Raw genomic sequence first — 7,735 nt, forward strand, 5'->3', positions numbered from 1 at the left:
GAGGTTTAGCTTAGTGAAATTTGCACACTGAAGAGTCAAAGCCTGAAAAACAGAAATAAAACCCACTGAGACAGAGTTGTCTATGCAGAAGGAAGCAAAGAACAGAACATGAAGGCAATGAAGGACACAAAGGGGGCAAATGGGTGGGTGGGAAAAATGCAAGGCATTTTATTGTCTATAATTTATGGACTGTTAAAACTATTGAAGCGCATGATGACTAGGTTCAGCACAGAGAAAGATTAAGAGGATGGAGGGATAGATCACAGAATAAAGAACAAAACTGCTTGCTTGTGAAGTTCTCTTCACAAAGGAGTGACTATGTAAGACAAAGGACGCAACAGATATTCCCCTTGGACTGTTGAGTTGGTAATAGTCTTTACAGATTCTTAAGCTGGTGGGAGCAGATCAGAGTTCAGACTTCTTCTAAGTGCTGGACATGTAACTTGAGCCCAAGATTCTCTAAGAATTGAGTGAAATGAGTCCGGTTCCATCCTAGAACTTTGTGCTGATGAACTGAAGTGAATTTATTTTGTCAGTTTAAGAATCAGAGAAGGTGTTAGTACTGAGGCTGCTAGAGTAGACACGATGATAGTGAAAAAGAAACATCATAATGAGTAATCATGATATCAATGTTCTGTTACAATTTGCAGCATACACCGACAAAATTAACAAATCTTACCTTTTGGCTCTTCTGTTTCAAGGAGCCTTTCTCCTCTTACACTTCATTTAGTCATAGAATACTCTGGTCCTCTTTTTATATTTTCTCCTCCCCCACATATTTTAAAAATGTATGCTATCACTATATGATCCAAATAAAAATGCCTTTCTAGTGTTCGTCACGTACTTTTTATTCGACTTCTTTCTGTAACCTCCTTGCAGTGGGGTTGTATAAGAAGCACCTGCACAACTCTTTATAACCCATACTCTTTCTTCTAGTTTTTACAGCAACTTGGTCTAGAGTTTCAGAGTTCTCTCTACCTTTTATTAGGAAATCACAAGTCTGAAATCTCACCTAAAAGTTATCCATTCCGTCTATTACATAAGGAAATTTTCAGACAACGTATCTATCAAGTCCAAAGAAATAACTCCTCCAATACTTTTTAAAAATCTTCACAAAAGAGTAGAAGCTCCTCTCTCTCCATAAAGCTCAGTATTCTGTCTTGCACAGAGATAACTGAACTAATGACAGCAAAGATCACACATCTCTAAGTTCCGAGTCAACTGAAATTTTAGGTCTGACAACGACCTTTAAGGTAAGCATCCCGCCAATCCCTGAGATGACATTTTCTTAGAGCAGCCCTTTTAAGAGTGATCTCACACTTTCCTGAGAAAGGCAAGAGCAGCAGCCAGTTGAGTTGGAAAGATCCCTGCTGTAATTTTAAATAAAATTAACTCTGACCAAGTCAGATTCTGCAACAGATAGCCTCATGCTCCCAAATACATCAAACTAAATTCCCTTATATAATAATGGGTTTGAGGCTCAGAATGACTGTCACATAATGCTCTGTCCTAAATAAGTTTTGAAGACTAAAAAAAAAAAATTACTCCTGTGTGACTTTTTTTTTTAATGAAAGATAATTGGTGATACAATTTTAGCACATTTTTTGAAGTTTAGAATTGAAATTTTCAAAAATCAAACTCTTGAAGTTTGGGTTGGGTCTGTTTTCAACCATTTGTTATTATTCAAGAGTTGGCCTGTATATTACAAAGAAGGTTTGCAAAGAAAAGTACTGGCATTGTCTTTGCAATATTTTTCCTTCCAGGTCAAATAAATTTTTAAAAGTAAATTTTAGAAGCTGCTAGAAGCTTCTGACAATATTTTGGAGTTTTAAATCTTTTAAACTCGGGTAACAAATATCAAAAGAAACATTCAGATTATTGAAACAGATGGAAAACTTAAATATTTATAAGATATCTTAACCATGCATCGGCTTATAAAACATTATACCTAATCTGCTCCCGCCACTGTTCTAGGCAGGAAAAAATGGAAAACAATGTGACAGTGAGAGCAATAACAATCTGTACGGAGTAGAGTAAAGGAACACAGAAATTAGTCAGATGGTAACATCAAGGGAGGTCACAAATGATGATTTGTGCTGTGGTGATATATTTGAATGGTAACATATTCAAAAGACAGTAATCAAAATGGCAAAGTGGCAACGAACAAAACATAAAACAACAAAATGTGATTTTGTAGTGCTCTAGGCCAATGCTCATTTTATGATAGCTAGTCTTACAACTTTTTGTTCAGTCTCTGTTTTTTTCTCCCAACACTAGTGCTGCAGCTGAGAAAATTCTACTTTTAAAGTGGCTTAATTATCAACAATTTCTTAAAAAACCAATAAACAGCAACAACAACGCAGCACTTAAATAGTACTTCAAGTCCAGATGTGTTAACATGTTTGATACAGAGAGAAAAAATAAAGTGTTAAGAATTTTCCAAATGAAGAAAATGTAGACTCTTCCCCTTGCTAGCTATACTTTTTCTTTTTTCCTTAAAATTGTGATGCATGCCAAAATTACAAAACACAGTGAAATCACAAAATACAATGAATGAAATTATCTGCCTCAGAAAAATCTCAGGCATCAAAGTAAGGATTAAAAAAAAAAAAAAGATGATTCATCACACACTAAACTATATCTGTTCAGAGCCCAGGGCTAATAGCAAGGTAACCAAGGAGTTGACTTTCTCAGGTGATCCGCTCCTCAAATTCTTCCCCACTAAGAGGAAGAGAGGTACGTCTCAGTCTCATTTTTTCATCCTTCCTTTCAGGCAAAAAGATAACAAAATATTCAGAACTGGTGTACATGAAGAATTTTCACTAGAATAAAAAAATGTAACCAGCATTTATGTAGCTCATTATGGCCTTTTATAACTGTCTTTATTTTTTCTCCACAGTATTGAAGAGACTATAATGGCCATAATTTGTGTGAGAAATTAAAAGTCTAGATGTTTTATAGAAAAATCCTCGTCCCTTCTTTTCCTGTTTTTGAAGATAGCTTTGGTCTCTTTTTATCTTCTCACAAGTCTTGGGTTATTAAAAATGTCTTCTAAAATCCTCACATTCAAGAAAAAAATCCAGATAGTTATGCTGAAAATTGCATGAAGAAATAAGTGTATTAAGTGGCGTCCCCAGCAATGTCGAGTCATAGCACTTGATTTTATTAATTTTCAATCTCAGGTTGATATGTTTCTGATTAATGAAGCATTTGTTCTGCATCACGAAACAACTGAAGAATACCCTTCTAATGCCAATGAATTGTGTCCAAGAGTTAATTACTATGTGACCTTCGATCATGCTCTTGTTTTAGGACTAGAAGCACCTATTTTAAGCTTGAAGAAAGTTTAAAAGTGAGAGTATGTATCTTTGAAATAATACCTATGGCATGCTTTGCACTCATATAGTGCCCTACTTTTAATGGTCTGATTTTAAAAATCATATCACAAAACTTCATCATAGCTCAAACATACAAGCACATAATTCATTTATAAGACACAGAGATCATATAAAAACTCCAGATGAGATTAAAGCACAACTCTTCTGACCAGCTATTCTGTGACTACAATAATCAAAGAGAGTAAAATAAAACAAACTAACCACTCATCACACATAGGCTTTTATTGCTACAGAGAAGCCTAAGTGTAAGTATCATGGTTAGGGAAGACTGTAGAAAGATAATCTTCCTGTTGTATGCAGTCAGGCTTTGATTGCAAATTCTGACTTCTTATAAACGAAGGGGGAAAAGGGGGGAGGGGAAGGAAAAGGGGGGAGGGGAAGGAAAAGGGGGGAGGGTCTAAACAGCAAGGTTTCCATGGAACTCAGCCAACACTACATATATCCTTCCTAGCAATACAATACAACACTGAAACTACATTGCTCAAAAAGTATATACTGGGAAAAACAATAGTTTTGTTTTTCCTAGAATAAACAATAAGAAAAATTCTCAGTAATTCCCTGTTTCTAAAGACATTTGAATGCTGCTGTAGAACTAGGAACACAGACATCATCAAGCTGGATCAGACTTGTGGTTCACCTAGGCTCCACTTTCAGCATTACAAAATTCCCTCTAGTTCAAAACAAAGCAAACTTACTAAGCAAACTAAACAAATCTATTATCTCCCAGTACAAGGCCCTTTGAAAAACACTTCCCAGAATTTGAATTACCACAGTTGATATAATTTTTAAAACAGCTCATTCCTAATGGAACTTGAAACATAAACAACACTGTTTTGCAATCTGTCACAGTATTCTCTCCTGTGGCTGTTTCAGCTGATGATACCAGAGAACATGTAGGAAATAGTGAACCTCAGCTTTGAAGAACAATGACACAAAATACAAACCATACAGTGGATTTAGTCTAGTAACGTTCTCGTATAAATTTAGAAAATAAGCCATAGCTACCAACTCTCAATAACATTTGATAGAGTACTGAACTAATAGTGTTACCTTAGTGTGGATAATATGGGAAATAACCATCAAAAGAGTATTTGTTTCCTATGACTAGTCACAGTACTTGCCCACTGATTTATTTACATTCCCACTTACTCCCTCTTAGCTTATCTATCCATAAAATGGTTAACACTATGCATAGAGCTTTTTTTGTAGCTTAACTGTATTTCTGTCAATTGCAGAAACTCACCTACCATTGCAGAAACCTCACATAACAAGTAAGCACAGCAAAAGCTGTTTTAGGTCCCAAGTCAACAAAGTATAAATATGTCATTATCCCCCACTCAGCCCATTCACCATAGCTGTAGGGTCAAGAACAGATGGAAAGGACAGGGAGTAGAGGACACTGGGGAAAGCAGGGAAATATAACAGGGCAAGAAGAGTTCACTGCATCCTTTGGACTTCTGTTACCAGGATCCAGGCAACAGTCTCAGCTTCACCCTTAATCTTGGCAATCACTGGCACATAGACAAATTTGCAGCTCTTTGCAAACTGAGGCAGTGTCACACTATTATACTTCACTACAAAAAAGTAATAATAGGTAAAAAACAGGTTGTTTCTATGCCTTTGCTCTGCTACTTTGTCATTGTAGAGTGGGAAAGCTTGGAAATAAATTGAACAAGACAAATAATGGTCCTGAGTTTAAATGGCACTTGCAGCTATTGTTCTACTTCTATCTAACACACAGAAGTATACCCACTCTTTTATTCAGAAACTAATCCAGGAAACAATCTTTGGATAAATGAAGATACAGAAATTAGCTTGAAAAAGAAAATTAAGTGGTGTTTCATGAGAAGATAATTTAGTAATTTAATATATGCCCCTCACTTTTATTTGGCTTGAAAATAAGGTCACATTTTCATTGCACCTACAACTGCAAGCTGCTCTCCACACAGGTTGCAGCTTACTCAGGGGTCACACCTCTGAGCTTGCCTTCTCCTTCAAGAATACTCCACAGTTACAGCTATTCTGCTGTTCATACTCTGACCTACTCTGTGCTTGTCAACAGTTATTTTTTTATTTTTGAGAGTGCCAAAAGCAGGTACAAGTCCTGAAGAGCAAATAATTAAAAAAAATGGGAGCAAGCACCACGCCACAAAGTCATCCACACATCGAACAGAATGAACACCACAAACAAAATGCAATTCAAGTGTCCACTCTTCCTTATTGAAAATCACAGCTTTGACTCCTTTTGTCACTCTTGTTTGGTTCACTGTCATCATCCCTGCAAGAGTTTGGCAACCAGAATCTGACAGAAACTGACAGTAATGCAGTCATCCTTTGCTTTCCTTACAGCGGCAGCTGTCAGAAGCTATACCACATTAAGCCAAAGTACTAGTCATCATGAAGCTTTTCCAACATTAAAATTTAAGAATATACCTTTGGAGAGTTTAAAGTAAGTTAGAATTGTCATTTCATGATAGATACAGAGATGGACGGATAAAGGAATGGATGAGTAAGACAGAAAACAAGTGTTCAGCGTTATATGAACAGGCCATTTTGAAAACCCAGCTTTCACACTCTCATTCTACAAATTCCAGAAATAATGGTAATATTGCACAGCATAACATTCCAGGTATCATTCAGTGACTATATTAATAATGTTAAGGAACTATCTCACCCTTCTCAGTAGATAACAGATTAAAATCCCAATTTTAACATTTCAGAAACACCCCCACCATTCCCTTGCAAGTGTTGTTACACTGTTTCTTGTTCTCTGACATCAGTTCTGAGATCCGTCATTTTTAGGCCAGCTATGTCTTGTACAGGCTAGTTTCTCTCTCATATCTAGTCTGAATCTCTAAACATGCCCACTTGTAGATACGCGTACCTTTCAAAATGCTAGCTGGTCATAGGAAAAGTCAACCTGAAAACAGCAACTAAAATCAGCAACATAATGATAAGGAAAAAGCCAATGGAGGAAAAAAAATTAAAAAGTGGCTTCCAGGTATGAAAGCATATTTCTTCAGGAAGTCCCATCTAACAGTGTTTAAGAAAAATTAAAGCAATTTCATCCACTCAGACTAAATAATAATAAAGCAATCTAAAGCAAAATAATAATAGAAGGAAAGCAAATAGCATGTAGCAACTATGGATATTCACAGTACTTACATTATTTAGTATCCGCTGTTCACGTAACTGCAGAATGCTTATGCTGGAAAACACAAAATCTGGTCTAATATGAACATTAAAATACACATGTTGGCATAGCATATACACATGGAATGTGTAACCTAGAGACAGTTACCTGCAGGCTGTCTCACCAATATATATGAAACCGTATTTAGTGACAGAATTTAAAATTAAGTTTCCCTGTTCTATAACTCTTGATCTCTCTACTGAGCAGCCAAGAAGAGTAACCCAAGGGTTTGTGTTTTGTAAAACAAACAAACAAAAAAAACCCTATTTACAACTGCATTAACACCACAGCAGAATCCCAATACTTCACTAAACACACGAATATGATTCAGTAAGTTCTTATTAATTACTACCACACATTTGGTTAGAATAGAATTAGTGCCACAGAATTAACAATACATTTATTGCATCAATAATTTGAATAATTTTTTGCCCCAAAATGTTACATGTAATTACTTTACTCATGGAGAAAAACAAACAAACAAACAAACTCAATTTGCAAGAAAGAAAAATCCGCTCCATCCTAAAAATCCACTTCCAATCAAGCCCTTCCAGGTAGCAAGTTAATGCATCTATCTTACAGGAAAGGTAGTATCAGCCGGTGAAGGCTTTGGGGAAGAGTCAGTTAATACAAGGTGGATGGAGATGAGCAAACAGGTAAAAAAAGTAGGTGCTTCTATTCAAGAAACTCCCAGTGGCTGGATGTTCACATGCAAAAGCCATTTCAAATTGATAAATTCCAGGTTAGTACAAGAACTGCGTTATGGTTTTCCACAGAGCCACTACCAACACGTGTTAGAAATCAGCTGAAGTGAAGAAAACTGGTGGAAGTCGTGCGTTTAGGAAACCCTTACTGAAAGGCAGAGGAGCCCTAAACTGCGAGGCGGGGGGAAACACACCCACAAAAAGGAAACATAAAAGCAAGATACTTTTTCCTTCACTCCCAAACGTTAAATTTGTTTAACATCTTATCTTTTACCTGTCTGCGATCTGCCAGCGGGCTCTGCGCCTACCTCAGGCCTAGCAGCTGAAGCGGCGCAGCGCTAGGAGAGGGCGCCGCTCCCCTGCTGACCGGCCCTCGCGGGGACAGGCGACCGCCAGGCGCTGGGGCGCCGCGAGGGTTCGCGAAGCTTCCAGGCAGGGGC

The sequence above is a fragment of the Pygoscelis adeliae genome, unplaced genomic scaffold, assembly GCF_000699105.1.
Source record: "Pygoscelis adeliae isolate BGI_AS28 unplaced genomic scaffold, ASM69910v1 Scaffold166, whole genome shotgun sequence".
NCBI lineage: Eukaryota > Metazoa > Chordata > Aves > Sphenisciformes > Spheniscidae > Pygoscelis > Pygoscelis adeliae.